The following is a 26,830-nucleotide window of genomic DNA, read 5'->3' on the forward strand; positions in this document are numbered from 1 at the left end:
ACATCTATGTTAACTGATATGAAAAAGGGTGGGGGAAATGTGTCAATCCAATGAGAATGGGTTAACACATTTGCAAGAGGTGTCTTTTGCTCTGCTGAGATGGTGATGATGAAGGCTGAGAGGTTCCTAGTTTCTTCAAACAGGTCAAAGCAATCAATAAAAACTGTAATGTAGCAGCTGCACTCTGCACTGTTATTCTGACTCCGCCCATTCGCTCCCCTCGGGATGTTAACTCACGATCTCCGTCATGGGAGTTGGACTCTCAAACCAGAAGGCTAAAACCCAGGGCTCTGGCCTTGTGACCAGAGAATCCTTTTGAGCTGTTGGGAGTGAGGCTTACAAACTGCATCTGCACAGCGACGCCTGCTGGCCTGCGTTACACGAATATGTTCCACTCATCACCATGATTCCCAAGTCCTTCTCATTTGCAGATTGTCTCAGTATGATACGGTTGCCATGTGACCCTGTCATGGTGTATGTTTGATCAGTTTATGTTCCTCCAAGGCTAGTTCAAACAACAATAAAAAGCCTTGCTTCACTGGCCAAGGAACAGGGAGCAGGTTTGGTGACAGTCCATAAAACTTTCAGGAAATCATTTAGAAACTACAAGGCCATTTGGCCGGTGCATATCCCCAAATATTGGAGCATGAAGTGGATGAGAGTCTACATCTCCCTGTGAGTGGGACACCGGTCCATCACTGACTATTCAGTCTAGAGGTAGGCGATCCCGGGAATTTTGGTATTGATCTGATACCAAGTAAATACAGGCCCAGTATTGCTGATATCGATACCGATACCTTTTCATATGTAAGCTTCATAGATCCAAAGGATCGAAAAGACCTAGGATAGACCTAGACAGAAAAAAGCTTGAGTATCGACCTTTTTACACAAGGATTTTTCAATATCAGTACCAGTGTTGGTATCAATATTATAGATATTAGGATCGATCTGCCCACCTCTAATTCAGTCAGCTAATGGCAGTGTCACATACTTAAATGGGAAGTGCGTTCTGTACTGAGTTTACTCTTTCTGTGTGTGGAAAGGACTGAGAGCTGGTTTCAAAAATAACTCGCCTGTCCATTTGATTTAAACCCTGTCCAGACAAAGTATTGCTGAATGAGTCCAGGGAAGCAATATCATTAAGAGATAAGATCAGAATTTATTCACATTAAACCTGATTTTGGTCTGCATACAGAAACAGTAAACTCATTACAGAACAAACTTCCTGTTTTTCACGCATGTGCAGATAAGAATAAGATCAACTTTATTTATCCCAAAGGATGCTATTTTGCCAGAGACCGAAACAGTGACAGTAAATAGTGAACAATGTTTTTCTTTTTTTTAAGCCCCAGTCACACATAGCAAGAATGTGCAGGAACCAGGCTGAAACGGCAAATATTGTCATAATCAGATGCAGTTGGGAGGGACAGAGGCGTGGTCAGCAGTGTCAGAAGGCAGCCAGACTACCTCGTCCACCACACCTGCATGATGGCATCCAAAGAGCATGTAGACAACAGGTAGATGACACAGACTGCTGTCAGACGGCCAGAAAAGGCGCTGAAGACTGCCCGATGTGCAAACGTCTGGATGGCAAACACGGGACCTGACTGAGAGGGAGCGCTGTGTTCCCGCCTTTGCACAGTTCCCGCCAGTACCGAACACCAGAGTACAACCAACATATGGACCAGACTCATGCCATATGTGTCAAAGCCTGCATGGTGCGGTCACTCGCTCACTCATGCAATCACATCTGCGCTCATCCTCCCCTTCCCAGCACTACTTAGTCCTCACATGCGTGTGTGTGCTGAAATTATCACTGAGCTGTGTGTGAGTTGTGTGTGTGTTCACAACGGCTGAATGAGCCATTAAGCGTGCGTGGTGGGGCTGAAATGATGAAATGATCACTCGTGTGTGTGTGTATGTTCGGCTGCATGAGCCACTAAGCGTGTACCACATGCCACTGGACACTTTGCTGAAAGTTTGCTGGCAGTGGGCCAAGCAGTCACACCATGTGTCAGACGCAGCCTTTCCAGCGAACTTTCTTTTTTACTCACTTCAGCAGCACAACGCAACTCTGTACACCGTGATGTTGATTTGATTATCACTTCTTTTTCTTCTTCGTCTTTCGGCTGTTCCCGTTAGGGGTCGCCACAGCAGATCAGTCGTTTCCATCTCACCCTGTCCTCTGTATCTTCCTCTGTCACACCAACCACCTGCATGTCCTCTCTCAGCACATCCATGAACCTCCTCTTTGGTCTCCCTCTTCTCCTCCTGCCTGGTGGCTCCATCCTCAGCATCCTTCTCCCTATATACCCTGGGTCCCTCCTCTGCACATGTCCAAACCATCTCAATCTCACCTCTCTGACTTTGTCTCCAAACCGTCCCACCTGAGCTGTCCCTCTGATATGTTCATTCCTAATCTTGTCCATTCTTGTCACTCCCAAAGAGAATCTCAACATCTTCAGCTCTGCCACCTCCAGCTCTGCCTCCTGTCTTTTTGTTAGTGCCGCCGTCTCTAAACCATACAACATAGCTGGTCTCACTACTGTTTTGTAAACTTTCCCCTTCACCCTTGCTGATATTCTTCGGTCACAAATCACTCCTGCCACCTTTCTCCACCCACTCCACCCTGCCTGCACTCTCTTCTTCACCTCTCTACCACACTCTCCATTACTTTGAACAGTTGACCCCAAATATTTAAACTCATCTACTTTCACCACTTCTACTCCTTGTAACTGCACTATTCCACTGGGCTCCCTCTCATTCACACACACATGTACTCAGTCTTGCTTCTACTGACTTTCATTCCCCTTCTCTCCAGAGCATATCTCCACTTCTCCAGACTAGACTCAACTTGCTCTCTACTCTCACTACAGATCACAATGTCATCTGCAAACATCATAGTCCATGGGGACTCCTGTCTGATTTTATTATTATTATTATTATTATTATTTGTTGATTTGATTATCACATGGAATTTAAATTTTCTGTGGTTATTTGCAGCCCACAGCAGCCGGGTGAGAGGCTTTTCACCACAGGCTGTGGTTTGGATCCTGTGCACTCTGCGCTGTCGTTTTTCCGTGCTGGAGGTGAGTTTCATGTTTCATAATGTTGTCATGGCCTGGCGATACAGTTCCACGTCACACCTCCTACAGAGTTTAGATGGTGATCAAGTGATAATATGTATATTACAGTGGTGAGGTCCGTTCAGCTCTGAAGCGTTCGATGACGCATTACTGCGCATGAGACCACGGAGAGGCACAGCGGCACACGGTACTTTTGGTTTGATTGCGAACTGTTCACACCCACTGAACATGATGAACATGTGCCACATACATGTTATTACATATGAAATTTCCTTTGCTCTCTCTGGCCGGGGTCCAGTGGAGGTGGACATTCCACAAAATGCCGTCAGGCTTTGCCGTGACCGATCGATCTCAGAGCTCAATCAACCACGATTGGATTGTTTCGGATGCTGTTTTGATGTTGTCAGACTGCGATCAGATGATGCAAAAACTGCACATAGACTGCAGTCAGATGGGTGTCCCATATCGATGGCACCATGAGTGTTTTGAACATGTGCAACACACTCTGGACAGCCGAGCGAATGGGACCAAATATGCAGAGACCGCTCATAGACTGTCGTCCGCTGGTATTCAGATCCAGATAAAGTGTCTTTCCCTTTTTTAAAAAATCCCTGTCTGCATATATAGTGATGGTATATGCAATTAATCTTGCAGTTGATCTTGCAACACAGACACACACAAACACGCACTATCTTGCAACATACAGTGAGTGGGTGAATGTGGCGTGTGTGTGTTACATTTAAAGCTAACAGATATCTTCTATCAGGGAGGGCTGAACACCAAAACAACATAGAGACACACGAGAACAAAAGACAACTGGTGACAGTAATAACAGCGAGGTGACATAAAATGTGAAACACCAAAGAGGTGGAACCCCCATGTTACAACATACCAGGACAACACATAAACACAGTGACGGTAACAGTCTGCTGTCTAATTAGTGAGGATCCTTACAACTATTCCAGATAAAGTGTCTTTTACAAAGACACAGCCAGTTTGTGTCTTTGGAAAAGACACTGAGGCACACACCTGGACTCAAACCCTGTTCTATGTACTGGTAGTGCAACTTCTATCACACAGATCGATCTATGACGATTCATAACGTTCAGGTTAACTGCCTCTTCTGTCGGCTCTTCTCCCTGTAGCCCTCTCAGGATGTCTTGATAGTGAGGTGATGTAACACAGTGGTAAACATACCACTGTCCCAGCTTTTTTGAAACGTGTTGCAGGCATCCATTTCAAAATGAGCAAATATTTGTACAAAAACAATAAAGTTTATCAGGTTGAACATTAAATATCTTGTCTTTGTGGTGTATTCAATTGAATATAGGTTGAAGAGGATTTACAAATCATTGTATTCTGTTTTTATTTACATTTTACACAACATACCAACTTCATTGGAATTGGGGTTGCAATACTTTGTGCTGATATGACGACTGGGCAAGTTGTTTGATAGTGCAACAGATAAGTGAAACAATCACGCAAATGGTGATAAAAGCATCAAATTCGGCAGAAATACTCCTTAGACACTCCTCTTTTGAAAAAACCGATTGGCCACTTGACTTTTCAATCGGTGGTCAGGTAGAGGTAATTGAAGAATTACAAGAGGTCAAAATAAAAGATGCTCCAATCATATTGAAAAATATTCCACATTATTTGCCTGATCATAAAGATTCCAAAAAGGTATAGTTTGGACTATCTGTGACTGAATTCTATGGAGTTACAGGATAAAAACAGCAAGAATTGTGACAAAGGTCAGTTTCATTTTGTACAGGGGTTAAAAGTTAAAGTTGCTCCAATTTTGGTAAAAAGTGATGCAAATTATTGGTTGAGCTAATAGGATTAATAAATGGAATAGTGTTGACAGTGCTGAATGCTTGGTCTCCAAAGTAAAGGTCAAAAAAGGTCTACGTCTATTGGATTCTATGACATGTGAAATATGTTACCCTGTAACGTGACAAGTAAGGATGATACATGGTCCAAACTGATGGTTTGTATGTGTTATTCCTTTTTAAAACTGTGTTAACACAACTAGTAATTTGCATCACTAGAATTCAGTCACAGATAGTCCAAACTATACCTTTTTGGTATCTTTATGATCAGGCAAATAATGTGAAATATTTTTCAATATGATTGGAGCATCTTTTAATTTTGACCCCTGTGTAATTCTTCAATTGACCCCTACCTGACCAGCGATTGAAAATTCAAGTGGCCAATCGGTTTTTTCAAAAGAGGATTGTCTGAGGAGTATTTCTGCCGAATTTGATGCTTTTATCACCATTTGCAGGATTCCCCTCTAAATATTCTCTTATCCGCTGCACTATGAGGTGTCTGAGGCTTTAACTGGAAAGGTGTGTTTGCACAGGTTCGTCCTTGGCTTGGGTTTCAGGAGTTTCAAATAATGTCATCTTGTGTTTGGTCCAAGAGTTTGAAGAAATCAAACACTTCACAGCCTTATTTGCCAGACAGAATTTTCTACATTTCAATCATGTGTCCACAGAGTCTACACAATGCTAATGAAGGGAGGTTTAGTTTTCAGAGTTTTTCAGGGTGTGATAATTCCTTGAGACCTGTGAGCATTTTGGTTGTGCAATGATTCCTCAAATATGGTGTGGTGGGCTAAATTGAAGTTATGAATGCCTGCTCTGTTGTATGAAAAACAAAAACTTCACAAGACACCCACACTCCCTAATATAATCAGAACTTGCAATATTCGTGAGTAAAGGTGTTTTTAATGTTTTATTTACAACACCAATGTTACTTAATTTTCTGCATATCTGGCAACATAAACAATGCAGTACAAGCCTCCAGCCAGGCGGCGGTGCTCGCGTTCATGTAGAACTAAAGAAAACCGACGTTGGGGAAAAACAGGAAATTCTGTCGAAAACGAAAAATTCGGGGCTTTTCGGATTAAAAGTGAGTAAACTTAAATACTAACACACGATACGGTCATAAACACGGATTATGCGTTGCTTTTTTATGGTTACCGTCTGTTGTTTTGTTCTGTGACATCGTTTTTTATAAAAAAACTGACTTAGTTTTGAGTCAGTTCCGCATCCAGCAGCAGCAGCGTGACAAACAGCACCCGAAACTGAAGACTTTTTTAAAAATAGTCTTTAACATTAGAGAAGGAATTACAATATATTATCAGATTAGGTAAAGTTATCATGTGTGGTAAAACCCTGATAGATAGGCTAACTCACAAATAGCGTTGTTAACGTGTTATTGTTCTATCGAGCTGAGGAAACGAATGATTTTTTTTAGGAGCTGATAAACAAAATAATCCACTATTTTGCCAATCATATTTTTTAAAAATGGTAATTAAAATTAAAACAATCTCTCTCTTTTTTTCTTTTTAGCCTAATCATAATGATAAAAAACAAGGCCGGTTGTTAATCGCTGACGTAACGCATCACGTGATAAATCTGTTTCCAGGTCCAAAGACCTGCAAGTTTACAATTAAAGTTACGTCTGTATGATCCTTTTAAGGATCTACAGTTTAAGTTTAGTTTATGTTTACATTGTGTGCTAACTTCTATCCTTCCCTTCTCCGCCTCCACCTCCGTTAACTGCATTCATCTGTTTCTAAGGTAAGAACACTTAATAAAACTTTTTTCTTTTAATTTATATATTTTATTATGCAGGGGTAAAATATACATGTCTGTTAATAAAAAATATTTATTACAATAAACAGGACTAGAGCCCGACCGATATAAGCCCTTTTCAAAGTACTCACTATTGGCCAAAATTTTGCAGATAGAACGCCGATAATTTTGCATAAACAGAACAGTTACTGAAATAATGTTTGTGTCTGCAATGTAAAATGTCCTTGCACCATTTGTCCAGTAGATGGAGCTCTGACTCCATTCAACTGAGAGCTGCTTACACTCCTGCTTAATTGTGTTCATCACCGGCCCCCATAGTTCGCCGTCACACTGCACTGATCAGCTGACAAAAGCATACAAGTACGTTTATAAGGATGTTGTAATAACTTTGCGATTACATTCACCCACATTTCTCCCGTTCAGTTCAACTCAGTTTGATTAACTCAGTTTATGTAGTAATGTGTCAAATGTGTTTCATTGCGTCGGTCACGCTTTTTATTAAGCCCACGTTGTGTAGACCTTATTTCTAGCATGAAAAACTTTTGTTTACTGCTAAGAGGTTCAAACATTCAGATTCACTGGTCATCCGGAAGGGTTCTGGGAATTACTGCTGTTCGCCAATAACCCTCTGGGGCCGATGCCGTCGTATACGCCGGCTGGGACCAAGCTTTACTAAATTGTAAATAACTTTTTAATGATATGAGATCGAAACTTACTTTTTTTTTTTTTTTTTTTTTTTTGCTGAAAAACTGCAGACTTTCGATCCACCATCTTGGTACTCCTCATAGAAGATGTGTGATGACGTGCGCAATGTGACTGTCCAATCGGAATTGGTTCTCCGTCACAAAATCCAATCGTAGGGCAGATTTACCTCACATGATATGGCAAAGATTGTTTTCAGGAGTGATATCTTACTAGTTGGCCCGTTTGAATAGCCCACCCAACTGCTCCAATTGCATTTTTGCATTTTTTGAACTTGAAAATTCTTCTCTGTTATAAAGTTAATCAATATGAAGACAAAGCTTCAGCTTTTAGCTCATACCTTTTTTGTTAAGGGTTCAAAAAAGAACATTTTATTAAAAAAAAAATTGATTTATCAGCTATTGGCAAATCACCCGATTTATTGATTATTGGCATTTTTTTCATCCAAATATCATTATCGGCATCAGCCTCAAAAAATCCATATTGGTCGGGCTCTAAACAGAATGTTAAATTGCAAACTTCACTTTTCCCCCAAACGACACGAACAGGAAACGATTGCAGCTCACAGCAACTCCCATTGAAAATAACGGAGAAACGACCTGAGCTTCTGGCATTTTTACATAATACAAACACAATTACAACTTCTAAAAACTCAGTGAATATTTCCAGGAGAGTTTTAGGCACAATATACAAAGAGTTTTATGTTGCGATGTTAATGCTGTTGTCCGTGTGCAGTGGTTTAAGTGCAGCCTGATTAGAGCGTCTCAGTGCAGTTCCCAGTGTTAATGACAGCGCGCCTTTTTTGTTTGGAGCCAGAAGTTGAAAATCACATGATGCATTACATCACACTTAACAACCGAATACACAGGTTTATTCATGCGTAGCGCTTCTTATTGGATAATCTAAGTCACATGATTATAAGAGTATGAGGCCCCTGTCTGGAGCCAGGCCAGGATGGAGGGCCCGTCAGCTTGTGCCTGGTGGCTGTGCTTGCCACGGACCACAGTCAGGTACAGCCCGAAAAGGCAACGTGGACCTTCCATCAACACCCTGTGGGCTCACCACCCGCAGAGGGAACCGCTGATGTTGGGTGCATTGTCCCATGGGTGACAGTGAAAGTAGAGGGCCTCAATGGACCAGACCCGGGTGGCAGGGGCTAGTTCTGGGGGTGTGGCGCATTACCTCGCTGTGGGGGAAGGAACCAGAGCTTTTCCTGGAGGTATAGCGATACCAGTTAGATCTGGCGGACCTTGCCTCCATCCACAGCCTCGGCTCTGGAACCACACTCCTTGATAGGGGTTGGACCTTATACTTGTTTCAGGGTTCTCCCCACAAATTGTTTAGTATCAGCGGTGCTGTGGGGAACTATCACCAAAGTGTGCACGAAACCACCTGGTTGCACTATCCGACCTTGTGTTCCTGAAGCCTAAGAGAAAAATGAATATCTTTTAGTACTGTTTCTGGTCTGATTCTGTGCTGAATTGTTGATTATTTAAAATTAATAAAATGTTATTAAAATGTAATTAAATGTAATTAAAATGTTTGTGTTTCATTGACACACTATTTAACAAATGTGCAATGAACATATTTGATAGAAAAAAAAATAATGTACAGAAAGGCAATTTAAATGTGGGAGATTCCATACTTTTTTTTTACACATTTCCTCTGCATAATTTTCAGTTTGAAAAGTTTGAATTCCCAAGTCACAATATCTCCAGGCTGGGGGCATTCACTTAAGAGTGTAAAATCTCACCATGTCCTTGTGATTCTATACTGTCAAAAAATAAAAACAGAAAAAAACTAAAGGTCCAGCTTTCCTCCCTGAGTCACCAGATGCATTTCTGGAAAATGTCTTATTACTCTGCATTTTACTCTGCATTGTCGGCATTTCTCAGCACGTGATGCACATTTTTAGGAAAAGCAGAAAACATCCCGCTGGCTGCCAGACAGTGAACGAACACTGCTTCATCCGATAACGAAGCTTCTGAGCTTTTATTCGAAAGTGAGGGTTCGGATTTACAGAGGCGTACAGAGAGACAGGAGGCGACACACTTCACCCCAAAACACTTTTTTCAGAGTCTGTCAGATTTTGGATTCTAACGTGTGGTCACGCTGTTGTTTGTGTCTCTGGACACTATTTTAGTCCTGCCATGAGCGTGCATGTGGAATGTCTCCATGACACAGTTTTTTTTTTTTTTTTTTTTTTTTTTTTTAACAGGCTGGACATGCATATGGATTTTGTTTTTTTTTTTACATTCGGGAAAAGTCAGAATATGTTATTTTCAAGAGATAATGGACTTTCTCTCTAGTCGTGAGAGAACTTTGTGAGGAGCTCCGCAACACCGGCTGGCGATTGCACATGATCCATGTGTGGGGACTCCTTTGGTTTAGCAGACTTTGGAAATCACAAGTGCATGACTGTTCAGGTTTTTCTTCTTCTTCTCTTCTCAGTGGAGCTGGTAGGCTTTATTTTTATTTTACTTTAAGAGTCTGTCTTGACATGAGACTGTTCTGTAACGGAGCAGCATGCACCGCACTTGCGCAATGTGCACGCGCACTAAGTATTTGCACAGTGGAAAGTGGCAAATACAGTTATCACTTAAAAATGAGTCATCGTAACACAACATCACACTTAGGTAAACTTTGTAATTAATCTGTGGTTCCGTTTTTAACGTTAGCAGCATTCATTCAAGTGCGCGGTTTCCACTAAGAACCACTGCCGGAAACACTTGGAAATGTTAGATTTCAGTGGCAACATGTCCTTTAAAACATAGAAGAATGGAAATAATGCACAGCGCTGTTCAGCACCAAAATTGCAAAGTGTCTCGGTACCCGAATAATTTTGAATTCCGTTCTGCTGTTTTCTTCTTAAAAGCCTCCCTGTTCACTGTCACAGAAGCTGCATTGTTCTTAGCTCATGGGTTAAAGTTCTCCGTCACCACGACGAATTTCCGTCATTTGGAAAATTTAACCACACATAGGCACGCGCACATGGTGTCATGTGTATTTTGGTGCCGAAATATGATGCTCTCACTGTCAAAGCAACATCCCATTCTGCACTAATCAAAGCAGCAGCAGTGTCAGCGTGGATGGCGCCGCACCAGACCTTCCTAGAATCATCACTGCTTACCAGGAAATGATGCAATCGACAGGCGTGAAAAAGTTCACGCATGCGCACGAAAGTTCAAGGTTTGCTCATGCAAGCACACGTGATTCAAATTCATCAGGTTTTTGAAAAAAATAAAAAGGTCCGATACTTTTCTAACAGACCTCGTATAGTAATAATAATAGCAACAACAACAGTAATAGTAATAATAACTAATAATGCTACAATACAATTTTAGAGAAACAGACAAAAAGAACCTGATAAAACAGAAGAGATAAAACCAACTAACAATGAACATAAATAAATGAATATAGAATTAAATAACTGTTTCCTGTGAACACCTAGTGACTCTTACACCTCCACTTCATCCCTGTTAAAGTTTAATGACAATTTGTTTAGGTCAAACCACATCTAAGCTGTGTTTTTACACAAGAAAAAAATAAAATGCAGTAAACTGCAGATTTGTGTCTTTTTTCATGAAAATATCTTATTAGAAATCACATATTACACTTTAGTCAGGCCTTTAAAATACTTTGTGGACTCTTGCTGTAATGTGTTGTCAGTGGTTGAGATAGTTGCTGTAGGCATCTAAAAATGCTCATAATCGGGTGAACCCTGATAGAAATCTTTTTGTGGTGTGTCGGTGATGTATATATCTGCAAAATAAAACAAAACACTACTCCAGGTATGTTTTTGACAAGAATATACATCAATAACTTTGTTACAAGCTCAAACGTTGATGTTGCGTGATAAAGGCCTTTTAACAATAACTCACTTAAAGAAATAATGGCAAAACTCACATGTAAGTAAAAAACAAAAAACGATTAATCAATAAAATAATCAACCGATTAATCGATTACTAAAATAATCGTTAGTTGCAGCCCTAGTTTGTTTTATGAGTGAGAGCATTTTACCGATTAAATGTGAGTAAGCCAGTTTTGAGTTTCTCAGTGTGCATGCATTTTCAAAACGGGTGACCGTGTTACTTTGTGCACAGCAGACAAACGTTGTCAATTGCTTATGCCCTAATTTTGTATTTTATTGACTGGTACAGCCAGCAACACAGCACCCTTTCAAATCAAAATACTACAGAAGACAAAGAATTTTTTACTTGATGTGAGTTTTTCTTTGTTCAGAGGGCTTCATACCCAATTAAAATTCACTAGAATATACAAAATTTGACTTGCTATTTAAAATGTTTCTGGGGAAGCACCCCCCAGACCTCCCATTATCAATAATGGTTTTTACTTCACAGTTTGAAGTGACTTTATTGTTTCAGAGGGCTTCAAACCCATTAAAATTCACCACAATACAAAAAGTTCTGGGGGAGCACCCACAGACCCCCTCAGAATCAAGACTACATGCTGCCCCCACCACCCTTTTATGACTTTTATGTTCAGGTTTTGCATTCTTTTATGCTCTCCTCTCTCTCTCTCTCCTCTCTCTCCTCTCTCTCTCCTCTCTCCTCTCTCTCTCTCTCTCCTCTCTCTCCTCTCTCTCTCTCTCAGAGGCTATTTAAAATAGATTTGTATACTTTATAATGTGTTTATTGTATTTATTCAGGAAAAAAGAGTGTGTGCCCCCACTACGCCACATTTTAGGGAATTGCTGGCATTGATTTTTGCCAGGAAAACATTTTAGTTGGATGAAATTTATGCTTTAAACCCATGTCTTAGCTTCTGATCAGATCGATCCTGCAGCAGACAGCGTGATTGAGTTGGCTGTGCACCTGCCTCCGTACGCTGGCGCCAGTGTGCCTCCTCCCCACACAGCACGGCAATTGCACCCCGCACGGGCTGCGGCCCTCCCCATGAGGAAACAAAAAAATGCAGAGATCTGGCTTTGTGCAAGGCTTGTTTTGTCGTGGTTTGTGTCATCTGGATGGAAACAGGATAAAATAAAGAGCTGAAGTTGTTTATGTGAAATTTCCCGTAAAAGCGGGTTTGTGTGCAGTTAGATCCCTACCAAGTCTACCGCTAAAACATCACAAGATGACACTACACTATAGCAGTGCTAGATGGCAGTATTGTTCCATGTCTGGGGAGAACCTTGTCTTTGGAGTTGCCCAGGGTGTGAGGTGCCAGGCGGGTTTGGGGATACTCACGAGTCCCCGGCTGAGCGCCGCTACCTTGGAGTTTACCCTCGAAGATGAGAGGGTCACCTCCCTGCACCTTTGGGTGGTGTGTATGCACCAAACAGGAGTTTGGAGTATTTGGCCTCCTTGGAGTCCCTGAATGGAGTTCTGTACGGGGCTCCGGTGAGGGACTCCATTGTTCTGCTGGGGGACTTAAACGCACATGTGGGCAATGACACGAACACCTGGAGAGGCATTATTTGGAGGAACGCCCTCCCCTATCTAATGCCGCGTTCACACCGGGCGCGACGCGAGCGATGGCGGTGACAGGTTGCCATGTAATCCCTCTGGAAGGACGCGTTGTGGCGCCACAAAAGTTCAAGCCACGCGACGCGATGGACGCAAATGAAGCGATTTTGTGCGATTGGCGCATTTGTGGCACAATATCGCATCGCGTCACCCTCCTCCCCAAGTTGAAAAATATGAACTTTTTCGTCTTGTCGCGCCGCGATGACCAATCAGGGACTGGATATGTAGTGACGTGAAGATGTCTGGAGTTTATACTTGATGTGGACATGTCCTGTGTCTGGCAGCCAGCCTGTGAGCAGGACTTATGTCCCTTTTGTCCTTTTTTTTGCAATTATGACAGAGCTTGTGGGGAGAGCGAGCAGCAGCGTCAGCAGCCGTTTTTTTTTCCTCACGTGCGCGTGGGAAGAATTGTCCGTGAAGATAATTTTATTAACTACACAGATGTATGATAAAACAAATGGTGACTGGTTTGTAACACAATGATGAGAGTTTGAGGGGAGAGAGAGCAAGGAACCACATCGGCAGCCAGGCTTTTTTTTTTTTTTTGTTCGTATGTGCGCGCACGAATGGACAGGAGGTTCTCATACTGGGTCCCGGAGAGGTAGAAGTACCGCTGAAAGTGGCCGTCATCCAGAAGCAGCTCCTGCAGCAAATGATGAAACTCCCCGAATTGGGAACATCTCATGAGGATGTTGTGAACCTAGCGACGGCGCCGCTGGTGACGTTTGTCAGTTTTCCCCAACAAATAGAGCACAGCAACTCGCTCCGTGTGATCAAGGTCCGCCATGTTGACTTGACGCTGAGCGGAATGGAAGCTCCTCCTATTTGATGACGCATTGGAGCGAATTTTCGCAGCGAAAGTTCCGCCCAAGCAGAGTGACGCACTGGGCGATGGTGGCGACGTGAATCTGTGGCGTCGCATCGCGCCCGGTGTGAACGTGGCATTAACCTGAGCAGTTGTTTATTAGACTTCTGCGCTAGTCATGGACTATCCATAACAAACACCATGTTCGAACACGTTCATAAGTGTACATGGTACCAGAGCACCAAGGCCGAAGGCCGATGATCGATTTGTGATCATATCTGATCTGAGGCTGCACGTTCTGGACACTCAGGTGAAAAGAGGGCAGAGCTGTCAACTGATCACCCGCCTGGTGGTGAGTTGGATCAGAGGGTAGGGGAGGACTTTGGACAGACTTGGTAAGTCCTATAGTGAACTGCAAATATCTGGAGGAGCCCACTGTCGAACAGATCTTCAGCTCACATCTCCGGCGGAACTTTTCTAGCATCCCTGTGGAAGTTGAGGGCATTGAACCAGAATGGGCAATGCTCAAAGCTTCCATTGCTGAATATGCAGCGGGGAGGTGTGGTCTGAAGTTCTTAGGTGTCACAAGAGGTGGGTGGCATCTGTCGCGGCTCGTCTTTTTGGTCTTCTCAGGATGTCGTCTTTTAGATAACACAAACTAATTGCAAGTGATATGCTAGAAAGAGGACACAACACTTTAGAATAATTCAGCCTTAAGCAAGATAAAATGCACAGAGTTTTTAAGTTTATTTAAGCCTTCGACACAAAGCTTAGACAAACTGAGTCCTCTAGAGAGACTGAATATGACAACCGCGCTCGTCTATTTATTGGAGACCCCGCGGGCATCGCTCCTCCTTCGACTTTTTTATTTATTTCATTCCCAAGACATGGTTTCTATTGGAAGCGTCCTCTAGTGAACCCTAAGCAGTGTTAGGCCATTATTTTCAATGTGACAACGCTCCCATTAAAACATGAAGGATTTACAACTGATTTTTTAAAAGACCTTCAGCCACAGGTGCAGCTGGCCTGAGGCCCCCTCCGCACGTGGCCTCAGCCACACGTGCAGCTGGCCTGAGGCCCCCGCACGTGGCCTGCGGGAAAGCACCTAAAAGGCCTTGGAAAGCCCCTGACAGACTAAATGACTAATAGAGCCCTTTTTTTGGGTTGAACACCTGCTAGTTCAACCAGAGGACATACAGTTCGGATCAGGACACTTGATAGTTCATCACAGTTTCAAATATGGACCTAAAAATTCTTCTACAGTCCCTCCTCTGGGACTCGAAAGAGTCCCATTACATCAACTATACTCTTGGGTTGTTTACTGACAAGACATCCTCATTTGTGCATTGCAATAAAAAAAAAAAACACATCACTCGAGTTACTGATAACTCTGGTGCGGATATGAATATCAGTGATACTTCACACGGTAAATATATTGCAGTGCAGGTGAACCTACATACTAAGGCACAAGGTGAGCAATTAGCTGGATTATATCAACACAAGGTGACATTCAAACATTGAGTTTTGGTGTAATTCAAGGCACTTAAAATGGCCACATAAAACAAGTTACATCAACCTCTTAATCATGGGCAAAGTAAAGGCTTCACATTGACATCAGTGCAACCAATCATCTTCTGGCATCTATTGACTCACTCAACCAGAGGCTCCAACCCATTATACTTGGTTCTACATATTATTTTGTTAAAGCGTCACACATTTATTATTTAAATGCATCAAATAACCCCTACGTTACCACTATTTAGTCAACCAATCAAGAAACTATTCTAAGGTTAGCGCAGCTATGTCTAGTTAAATGATAAACACAATAAATGGTTTCCCTTCATGTCCGTCCTTAAGTCATTTGCCTTAGTCAATCATATAATGGTTTTCATTATAGGCCATTTCTCAACATTCTCCACTTTGTTTTTCTTCTTTTTCAGCTTGTTTTCTAATGCCCGTTTTGGCCAGACACCAAATTTAGGCAATGCATGTCTCTTGAGGCATGCTATAATTTAAGAAAAAAGGGGTCCCTATGGTGCATCTTTACTACTAAATCTACAAACACGCCGTGTAAGGGTCCCCTTTTTATAACTTTGCAATGTGATATCTATGTGTATGCATTTAGCTTTATCTGTGTTACGCAGATGATGGTAAGGACAGACATTTACCCAACTTTCGTTACTAACATATATCCTTCTTTGTTTTTAGTTACACTCAGATTTCTGAAACCAGTCCGCAATTCAAACTCAAGAACCAAGATCATAGTCCGTGTTCAGTGCCATTACGTCAGTCCGCGCTCCTCAGCATTTACTCAGCATCTGAAGTTTTGGGAGAAGTTGGGGAACATGGGGAGGTTGGCCTTTCAGGGGTAGTGGGGGAAGGATCAGGAATTCTGGCTTTCAGACAGTCGTGCAGTTCTCTGATGGATCTTTCCAGCTCCTTGTGCTGCTTGGCCAGGTTGTACAGGTCCCCCAGAGAATTCTTGCCCACATTCAGGGTGGTGGTGGCCAGCCCTAGCTGTTCCCTTTCCATATGCGCCATCATGCAGGCTAGCATGTCCATACTAGACTGAAGACCACACAGTTGAGTATGGAGGCCCTCCTGAGCACAAGAGATGTTGCATTGTCACGGTGTAATCCTGAACAGGTATGCAGCTGTCTGACTTAGTTGTGGCATGATTTCCTCAAATAGCTCATGGGGAATGTGATTTGTGAGGGGCAGGAGCTGCTCCAAGGTTTTTGGAACAGACTCTTGTGGAAGACGAAGCTCTCGAACCAAGATTGCCAGGTCCTGTGGGGTGACCATGACCAGATTAAGGTTGTGCAGTCCAGGGACAGGAAGTACAAGGGGGAAGTACATTTCGTGTGTGGGGGGAGTATTGTTGATGTCGCACAGGCAAGTGGTTGGGACACTCTGGGCATTTAGTAGCCTGTACAAAGCTCCCCTCTGTCCTGGTGGGTGAGTTTGGCTAAGGTCTACCCCTGCTGATCCTCCTCCAGAGGTACTGGGCTGATCAGAATATCTCTCCTGCCTTGGGGGTGGAAAGCTGGGGACAGGTCCTAGCTGTGAATTGGGTCTAGGATCACTCGGGCGGTTGCTGCATATGGCCGACCTTGGCTGCCTCCCCTGGAGGGTATCGTTGCCCCTGGCACATGTGACTGTCTCCATGGCATCTGCGGAAGGGGTGTGTTCCTGAGTCCAAAGGGTCCTTCAGGTGATGGTGGAGGTCCTCGGGCCGACTCTTGCTGCAGGCAGATTCTGTGAAGCCGGTCATCGCCAGGTGCTGGAACGATGAAGATCCTTCTGTTGCCAACTGGTTTAGCTGCTGGATGGAAGGCGGCTGTGGCGACCAATCATGTCTCGACCATCCTCCTGCATATCCTCTTCTCCAAACAGTTCTGAGAGTCCAATCAGACTTGATAGAGGCAGATCAGGCATAGGTCCCTGATCAGGGGAGTCTGGTCTCTCAGCCATACTCCTGTGTCCTAGTAATATACATATACGTTCATTATTACAGCTCCATGTCATTCTTTCAGATATTGTCTATCCTATCCCTCATTTTGTGGGTGCATGTGTGTGAATGTAAATGTGCGTGCATGTCTTCTTCCTCGTCTACAATATCACCAAGCACGGTCCATCCCAGTCCTCCCTATCTGGGGTGTACGCCACAATATTAGGAGCTGGGGGCTGTCGGGGAGGATAATGGTATTTCATCCATTTCCATATATTCTGGTTCTCTGTCTGTTTCGTTTGTGCTTTCTTCTAGGGCTCGGATGGCTAGCAGTGGGAGCTGTCCTACTGTGGATGAAATCAATTTATTGACCAGAAATTTATCAAGGGAATACCACAACATATTACCAGCAAGACCGCCACCCCTGTTAGTGCCAAGATTACACCTATCTGGTATAACCAGTCTTTCCATGATATCCACCCTCTCCTTAGAGTCCCAAACAGTGAAAATAGTGGGCCAATATTCATTCCATTCCCTACAATGTATCCAGAATCGTCAGTTTCATTTCTCCCTCCTATGGAGTTACTTAACAGTTCCTGTTGCATCTCCTCAAGTGTGATTAAGAGCTCTGTCAAATTTCCGTCTTCCCCTGTACGCATGGGAATAGCTGTGCAACATTCGGTGGCTTTGATCATAATACAAACTCCTTGTTCATCAGCCATCATCATCTCGATAGCTAATCTATTTTGCATTGTCATTAGCGAGGTGGCATGCAGTTGTTCGGTTAAGGCTCCTACTGCTGCCAATGTCCAGTTCAGGTATCTTTGCTGATTATACCACAAGTAATTAATCCACTGCACCTCCTGGAACCTAGAACGGATTTTTGGAGTAACCCCGAACAGAGCCAATGCCCATCCCCATTTATCCGCATCTTCATCTGCTTTAACTCTGCTACTGTCTATGGCTTCTAACTGTCGGGGTATCCCTTCTGGTATCCCGTTTCTTACTGTGATGTTGTAGTCTGTTTTAAACGTCATTATTCCTCTTTTCTTACGAAGTTTCTGTGGCATGGGTTGTATTGAATTTGGCATTTCAATTACTGTTATAGCTCCTGTGAGCATCACAGGAGCACAAAGGCCCTTCCAATTAGGGGACAGCGATGACAGGAGTTTCCTTCTTTGTCCGCATATCCAAAAGATGTCAGCTAAGGGTACCGTTCCCTTAGCTAAATTTGGAGTAGATACCCATGAAGCATGGGTGAGATTCAGTCCAATTACCGACCCTCCTGTGGCCGGTACTATTTGTTCACACTGTATGCCTGCTGCTGGCAGGGTGTGACAGACGGTAATGTTCCATGCTGTTTTAGCCGGTTTGTATTCTTGCTGCTTTTGCATACACTGTATGTGGTGTTTTGGCTGGGTCGTCCCTACCTGCCAATCGCTTATGTATTGTGCTACTAAGCCTTTAGCTATACAGAATGGGTGTATCATCCCTTTCTCTATTTTAATCATAGGTGGAACGGTTCCTTCTGTACTTAGGGGCACTGGACAAAGTTTACTGTCGGCAGCATATTTTTCATCACCTACTGCCATTTTCATAACACATTGTGTATAGCATTCTGCTTGGTCTGAGTTATGTTGGGGACTCCTATAACAGTTGTTGATATCAGGTAGGGGTTTAGCCTGAGGTATCACACCTTTCCGGTGACAGGCTATGCAAGGCTTTTCACTGATCTGCCTAGCCGAAAATTTCAACCATTGGTAAAATAAATTGGTCTTCAACCCTTGTGTGCGGGCTAGGTCTGTACTGGGATCCCATCTCCCTAAGTGACTGCTTGTTTCTAGGCTTCTAATTGTCCTCTTTTTCCTTGGTTTGATTTTTACCCATTTTGTGGCTTCATGTACTGTAACAGTTACGTCTTGCTTGGTTTCCCTGCATCCTCTTTTATCACAAATTACCTCTATGTTGAGTGTTCCCTCCTCTTCACATTTGATGCTAATGGCTTCGCCTAATATGTAATCCCCCAGCTTTCCCTGTATTCCTATGTTCTTGTAGGCTTTTGATTTAATGTATACCAAATTATATGTTTTTCCTGTGTTTAGAATGCCTTGTTTAGCTGCTATTGCGGCCATGGCCACGGCACAGTCCGTTGTATGTTTTGGATGTCTATTTTCTCCCATACTGACCACCAGTAGTATTGTCAATCCCTTGAATAATTCCTTAATCATTGCTCTGATGACTGTTGAGATGTGCTACTAGATGTGCTACTAAGTGAGCCGTCACTAGATGAGCTGTCACTAGGGATGTGTGGTGTATCTGTGCTTTGTCTGGGTTGTACTTCCTGCGGTTCTTCTGTCGGTAAATCTACTGAGTTGCTGTCCGAGTCTGATGTCTCCTGTGGCCTGTCTATCTGTCGGTCTGTATTTCTGTCTGTCTGTTGGCCTGCGTCTCCAGTTGTCTCTGAGTCTGCATCTGAGTCTGTCGCTGCTCTATCTGGCAGGGATCCACTACTCTCTGAAGCTGTGCGTCGTCTTTGTTCAATCAGTCTCTGTGAGCGCCTTGGCCGGTGTTTGCCTGGCTGCAGGGATGCGTGGCCTTCCCTCGGTGCTTCTTCTGGCTGCAGGGAGGCGTGGCCGTCCCTCGGTGCTGCTGTAGGGTCTCTGGCTTCTCCTGCTTCCCCCCTTGGCCCGGCGGCTCTGCCAAGATGAGCTTGCCGAGGCCGCAGGGGCGCTGGGCCACCAACCCTACAGCAGTGGTTTAAATGAAACCAAGTGTCCTTACCGTCTACTTTGACTGCTGTACGTGAGGCAAGAATAACTTTAAAAGGACCTTCTCGGCGGGGCCTGTCCCACTTCTTTTTGAACACCTTGACGTAAACCAGATCACCAGGCTGGATGCTCTGATTTTCAAGTGGAATCTCTGCTTCTCTGTCTTCTGTAGCACCTTTGACCTGCAAAAAGATAGTTTTGTGTATTTGGGTTAACTGTCTCAGATAATTATGCCATTCGTCTTGTAGCTGCTCCAGCGATGGTCCTTCGTAGGGTCCTCTCAGGTATGGAATAGGCATCGGCCGACCTGTAAGAGCTTCAAATGGTGTCAAATGGGTTAGTCGGTTAGTTTGTGAGCGCATTGACAATAAAGCAAGCGGCAACGCATCCAGCCAGGTTAGTTTGCCATTGCTGTCTGCTATGATTTTTGCTAGTTTGTTCTTTAAAATGCCATTAGCCCGTTCCACTGCCCCATTTGATTGAGGGTGACCCAATTGTTTGAATGTTTCTTGTGTAACCTTGGCTACAAAAGCCCTACCGTTGTCAGATGAGATAGTATCTGGAATGCCAAATCTTGGAAAGACATCTCGGCACAAGAATTTGGCTACCGTTTTATGGTCTTGATTTGCAGAGGCTACTGCCTCAATCCATCGGCTGAATCTGCATATCACTACCAAAACATATCTCATTCGTTTAACTCGATTTTCAGCTCCCATGTCTATGAAATCCATCATAAGATGTCTGAATGGCCCATCAGGGACCGGAATGTGGGCTAAAGGGGCTGTGAATGATTTCCGGACATTGTACTGTGCACATACCTCACACTCATTCAACAAACGGTCCACTGTTGCTGCCATATATGGTGACCACCAGACAGCTTTTAGTTTGTTCATAATTTGGACTCGCGAACAATGATCGGGTCCGTGGGCCCAAATGATTGCATGTCGTAATAAATTGGTGGGTAACACAAAATGTCCATGACTACTGCGCCACAGCTTGTCCGCTGGCCCCTGACTGCGTGTCTCAATAGCGCCTCGTTTAACCCACATTCGTTTTTCTTCTCCACTGGCCCTACTTTGAGCCACTATCAGTGCGTCAAGTGAAACCAGTGGGGCACAATCTTGGATGGTTAGCAGGGGAAACATATTTTCTCCTTGTGCTCCTTTGCGAGCTGCGTCATCTGCTAGATTGTTACCTTGAGCTATGATGTTGTTATTCTTTTGATGACCTGCACATTTAATGATGGCTACCTCAGACGGTAATTGGAGAGCTTGTAACAGTTGGGAAATCGCTTCTCCATGAGTGACAGGGGTGCCATCTGCTCTCAGGAATCCCCTTTGTTTCCAAATGTTTGCATGTACATGACATACGCCATAAGCGTAGGCTGAGTCTGTGTAGATATTAACACGTTGATCTTTACCTATCTGGCAAGCCATAGTTAAGGCTTTGATTTCTGCCAGTTGGGCTGAACAAGGCTGATCAATTCCTTGGGACTCCAGTAATTCAAAGGTCTCGCCATCCGTGTTTAGTTTAACAATCCCCATACCCGCATGCAATCCCGCGGCATCCCGAAAGCATGAGCCATCCACGAACAGGGTTAGATCTGCATCTATGGCGTGATTATACAAATGTTCTCTGGCTCTCAAAAATTTCTCTGTCTCTGCCACACAGTTATGTGGAGTACCATCTAACGGTGTGGTCAATTTGGTGGCGGGATTCACCGTGTGACAACGTTGTATTGTTATTTCTGGAGCGGACAACACAACTTCATATCCAGTGCGTCTAGCTTGTGTTAAGACAAAACGTTGACTGGTTAGCAGGGCATGTAACTGATGCGACGTGTACAACGTTACTGCATGTCCCATGATTATGGATGATGCTTTTTGAAATGCAAAGGCAGCTGCTGCTAGACCCTGATAGCATGGTGGCAATCCTGTTTCAATGTTGTCAAGCTTTGTACTATAATAGGCCAATGGTTGTTTTCCTTCATTTGTTTCCTGCATTAGTACAGCACAAGCATATCCAGTTTTTTCAGTAACATACAAATGGAAAGGTTTCCCATAATCTGGGTTACCTAACGCGGGAGCAGATTGCATGTCTGTTTTTAGGGCCTCAAAAGCTCCCGTTGCCTGATCTGTCCAGACGAGGAGAGCTGCATTGCTTGTTTGCCCCACTGCTCTAATCATGGCACGCAAAGGGTGCAGTTTTTATAGCATAATCACAAATCCACGGCCGACTGTACCCTGCCATCCCAAGGAATGAAAGCATCTGTCCCACTGTTTGGGGTTTGGGAGCCTTGACTATAGCCTCCACTTGGCTTGGGGCTATACATCGCGTGGTCCCACACAACTGTCTTCCCAAGTATTCTACTTGTTGTTTGCAGAACTGCAATTTGTCCTTACTTACTTTATGACCTCCATCTGCCAATGCATGCAATACAATTAATGAATCTTTTTCACACTGTTCTTGAGTCTCTGATGCAATAAGGAGATCATCCATATATTGCACCAATGTACTGGGTATATCAAGGTGTTGTAAATCTTCAGCCAGGACTTTGTTAAAGATGGCTGGGGACAGGTTCAGTCCCTGAGGTAGCCGTGTATACGTTAGCTGTTGTCCCAGAAATGTGAATGCAAACAAATGTTGTGAGTCTGGGTGCACAGGCACACTGAAATAGGCTGAACACAGATCGATTACTGTGTACCATTTTGCTCCAGCAGGGATGCTTGATAGTATAGTATGCGGATCAGGTACTATAGGTGCATCCATTTCTATTATTGCATTGATAGGACGCAGATCATGTACCAGCCGATACTCTTTGGTATTGTTTTTAGGGATAGGATAGATAGGAGTATTGCATGGGCTTGCAGTTTTTATTAAAACTCCAGCTGCCATTAGTCCCTTAATTACTGGTTTTATGCCTTCAATAGCCTGAGGTTTTAATGGATACTGCCTTTGGTGAGGCAGTTTTGCTCCCGGTTTTACTTTTATTTTTACTGGTAAGGCTGTTTTTACTAGTCCTACATCCGTTTTGCTTTTGGACCACACCACTGGTGGTATTTGCTCTAACAATTTCTCTTGTTGGGCCGATAACACCATCTGTCCCTCTGGTCTAGGATTGAGCTCCACTTTTTGAGCTATAGCCTCATCATTTACTTTTAAATTAATTTGTATAAACTGCTGGTCTTTTGACAGATGTACTTGTGGACTTTCCATGTTTTGCCATTCTTCAACTTCTGAGGCTGTCTTTACCATTGGACCTAGGTCATGGGATTCATACTTTTCTGAGACTAAAAGGGTCACATGAGGCATGGCATTCGGCACTTGATACCATTGTTGTTCAGCTGAAGTTAGCTTGACAGAAGCTGCGGCCCCTTGGGGGCCTAAATAAATTTCTGTGGTGGTTATGTGAAACAGCCGTTGATTCATCAATGCATCCCAGCAGCATGCATAGTCAGTTTGTTCTTGTTTGGCATCGAACATCAGGGTGACATGTAAAGGTAAACTAGGTGTATATACTGCTTCATAGTGTTGTTCGGCCCAGGGCTTCCATTTTTCCCATTGCAGTTGAAGATTTGAATTTTCTGGTTGTAACTTCAGCCAGTATACCATGGGTTGCACAGGTCGGACCTTGTTTTCCATGTCCATAAGCACCATAATGTTGGCGAGTGCTTCGTCGGGAAAGTGTATTTGCAGTCCTTGATGGGTACACACTATCTGGGTTTGTAGCTTACATAAAATGTCTCTTCCCAGCAAATTCACAGGTGTATTTTGTGAGTATAACAGGGGTGCTTCAATTGTTTTTCCTGCAATCGTTACAGGAAGTGGGCGTGTAAAAGGTATTATTTGAGTTTTCCCAGAGAAGCCGATGGTCTTAATTACAGACCCAGAGAGGGGGAGATGAGCGCCCATTTTCCCTATGCAAGAGTATGTTGCCCCTGTATCCACCATGAAAGGGAAATCTCTGTTTTGTATATTAACAGTGACGGTTGGCTCTTCCTTAGGTATCATCGAAATAGCCAATGCCACCGTTTCCCCCTCTGTCTTCTCTAGGCCTCCCTATTGCCAATAGGCAGAGGGTCCAACCCAAGGCCGGGCCGGACAATTTCTCATTCGATGTCCAGGTTGTCCACAGCTCCAACACTCATTAGAGGGTTGATCCCCTATTGGGGGTGTTGGTCCCATAGGCGGTCCCGCTTGACTGTTCCTGGGAGCTGAGTTTTGGAATCTGTTTCCAAATGAAGGTTGGCGAGATCCTCTTCGCCACCCTCCTCTTTGACCTTGAAAGTTCCGTGACTCTCCTCTCCACCCATGACTGTAGGTGGGTCCATTTCCGGGTGTGCCAGTGCTATGGTAGTGATAGTGATGCTCCACTGGTGCTAAGACTTCTCCTGCAGCAGTGCTCCCTGCTGCTCCTTGGGGGCTCTGTGTGGCTGTTACCACAGGTGCCTGTATGGTGGCAGCAGTGTTTGCCGTAGGGCCTAGGCTTGCCGACTCAGAAGGAACAGGGGTCATCATTGGTGCCTGGGTCTTTGTTTTTTCTTTCTTGACTTTGGTTAGCTCTCCCAACTGCATCTGCACCAATTTTTTCGTCAGGGATTTTGCTGCATCTTCTTCTTTTTGTTTTTCTTTCTTGTAGATTTCAAGATGGTGACAAATATGCTCAGAGTATAAAGCCCAATTCATTTTCGATAGTCCCACAACTCCATCTAGGGCTTTCTGAACCTCATCTGGTAGAGCCTTTTTTACAGTTATTTTAAACAGGATTTCAGTTGCTGGAGAATGGTTCCATGCATTTCCTGTTTCCTCCGCCCATCTCTTCTGGAATCGGTGCAGGAACTTCTTTGGGCACTCTTCAGGTGTCCACTCCTCATCATCCAATTTAGAGGGATCCAAGACCTCAGGGTACTTTCTTCTCAGTCCTTCCCACATGGAGTTTCTATAGCGATTAAAGGGGACTTCATCATGTTGATTAGTGCCCATCATTTGTGTTAGTCCAACCTTTCCTGCTAATTCTTCAGTGTCATGTTTTCCCATGACATGCATTAGCAAGGCTTTTATGTCACCTAAAGACAAGGTTACCCCTGCAGTGCCTTCTTCTAAGGCAGTTATCCATCTCCCAGCTCCTTGGGTGATGTCTGGCAGTCTGTTGGCCAGCCCCACCATGTCTGTCCAGCTCCATGGGGTATACACATGATGACCATTTCTAACCACCAATGGGCATATGAGGTCTTCGTCCTCCTCTTCTTCTGTGCGGACTCCATACTGTCTTCCAGATCGAGTGCGACTGACTGGTTCCAGGCAGTCCATCCAGTCGGTTATATTCTGTTCTAAAGCCGCTATGTCTTTGGCTACACATTGTTGTCTTTGCCTGAGTCGGGCCTCTTTTGCAGTCTCAATGATGATCTCACCAGAAATTTTTCGGGTGGGTGGCTCTATAATGTGATTCCCTTGATTGGGCGTCGATTGTTGTAATATTCTTCTTTCCTCGGCGTCCCTATGTCTTTGTATTCTTTCCTTCGCTAGCCAAAGTTGCTCTGCTAGTTCTTCATTATCTCTTCTGGCCAGATCCAGTGTGTCACAGAAGCTCTTGTGCCACTCTTCGGAGCCTCTATAGCCTGTGAAGGTCCAGTCGGCTGACTTATGGTGGGAGGGGACGGTTTTCAGTGGACCTCGATGTGCAGGCGGAGCCTTCAGGTCTCTCTCTTTATCCTCGTCTGCCTCCGTGTCACTGTTATTTGTGGCCCCCCCCTGCTGGTCGTGGTGAGCGACCACTTACTTTCGGACTTGGAGACCTTGTATGATCCATTTGACAGACTGAGGACCTGTCTCCTTGTGGCTCTCGAGCTTTTAGTGTCAGTGTGAATTTGCCCTCCACATCCATGCCTTGGTCCTCTTCACGAGTTCCTAATACAAATTGTCCAGCTGTCTTTCCCATATCATGACGTTTATATGGGGGTGGCTCTGCTTCCCAGCTCGGTGCACTGGCTTTAGTCTCTTTGGATCTTTCCTCTGTCATTTTTTCTCTTTTCTGCTGTAGCCTCTGTGCTTCCTGCTTGAACAAGGCTAAAACTTCTTTTTCTTCAGTGCGTTTTTTGTTGTTGTTTACGTTCTTCTGCTGATCTTTAATTTCTTTTTTCTGTATTTCTACCGCAACTGCTTCACACATCACAGGATCAAATGATCCCTCCAAAGGCCATTGCCTGCCCCCATGTGACCTTTTGTGCCACTTTCTCATACATTGGTTGGCCTTAGTGCGTTTTCCTGGATATTTTCTTAGTACTAAGTCTAGCGGGGTACTTTCCCGACCTTGACCTTGAGAGTTACCCATGTAACCCTGACAAACGCTATGTGAGGTGTTTCTATGGTGTTCTGGTAGTCCCTCAGGGGCTGTCCTGATCCAGACCAATAACTTGCTGGCTGTAACACCTGTTTTGTATTTTAAACCCTTAAAAGGATTAAATTTCCAACTGCTATGCCCGTCTTCTTTTTCTTTAACTAAATATGAAAATTTACCTGTTTCCCACCGAACCTTCCTTGGGACCACAGTCAGAGTCAACCTAGGAAACAGTTCTTCACCTGGATCGGTTGGTAGTGTTACTAAATGATTTAATGGTATGCTAAGTTCTTTATTAGGGTCAGCACAAAGCAGCTCCAGCCACGGGGTTAAACCCTGATGCCACAGACGTCTTATCAGCAGCTCCCAATTAATTAGAGGGAATTGTTCTTTCTTTTGCTTCAGATTGATTACCTTAGTAATCTGCCATAATTTCTGATTGATCTCTTGTTCGTCCTGCCAATGTTCTGCTCCTACCCTGTCAAAATAGGTCCTTTCCAGCCAAAAATGTGTCCTGATTCCCTGGGTTTCGATGTCTCCGTCAGTCAAGTAATGTTCTGGGAGTATTATTTCATCATCACTTAAGT

At 43.9% G+C, this 26,830-nt stretch overlaps 1 protein-coding gene across 1 annotated transcript in view; it reads left to right on the forward strand.

Annotated features, from left to right (window-relative positions):
• The first annotated feature begins 5,944 nt into the window (after positions 1–5,944).
• Positions 5,945–26,830, forward strand: part of traf6 (TNF receptor-associated factor 6) — a 44,022-nt gene continuing 23,136 nt past the window's right edge. The window contains exon 1 of the mRNA XM_034184740.1: positions 5,945–6,002. The gene's annotated coding sequence lies outside the window, so the exon portion shown is untranslated. The remainder of the gene's footprint in view (positions 6,003–26,830) is intronic.

This window comes from Thalassophryne amazonica, chromosome 2, assembly GCF_902500255.1.
Source record: "Thalassophryne amazonica chromosome 2, fThaAma1.1, whole genome shotgun sequence".
Lineage (NCBI taxonomy): Eukaryota > Metazoa > Chordata > Actinopteri > Batrachoidiformes > Batrachoididae > Thalassophryne > Thalassophryne amazonica.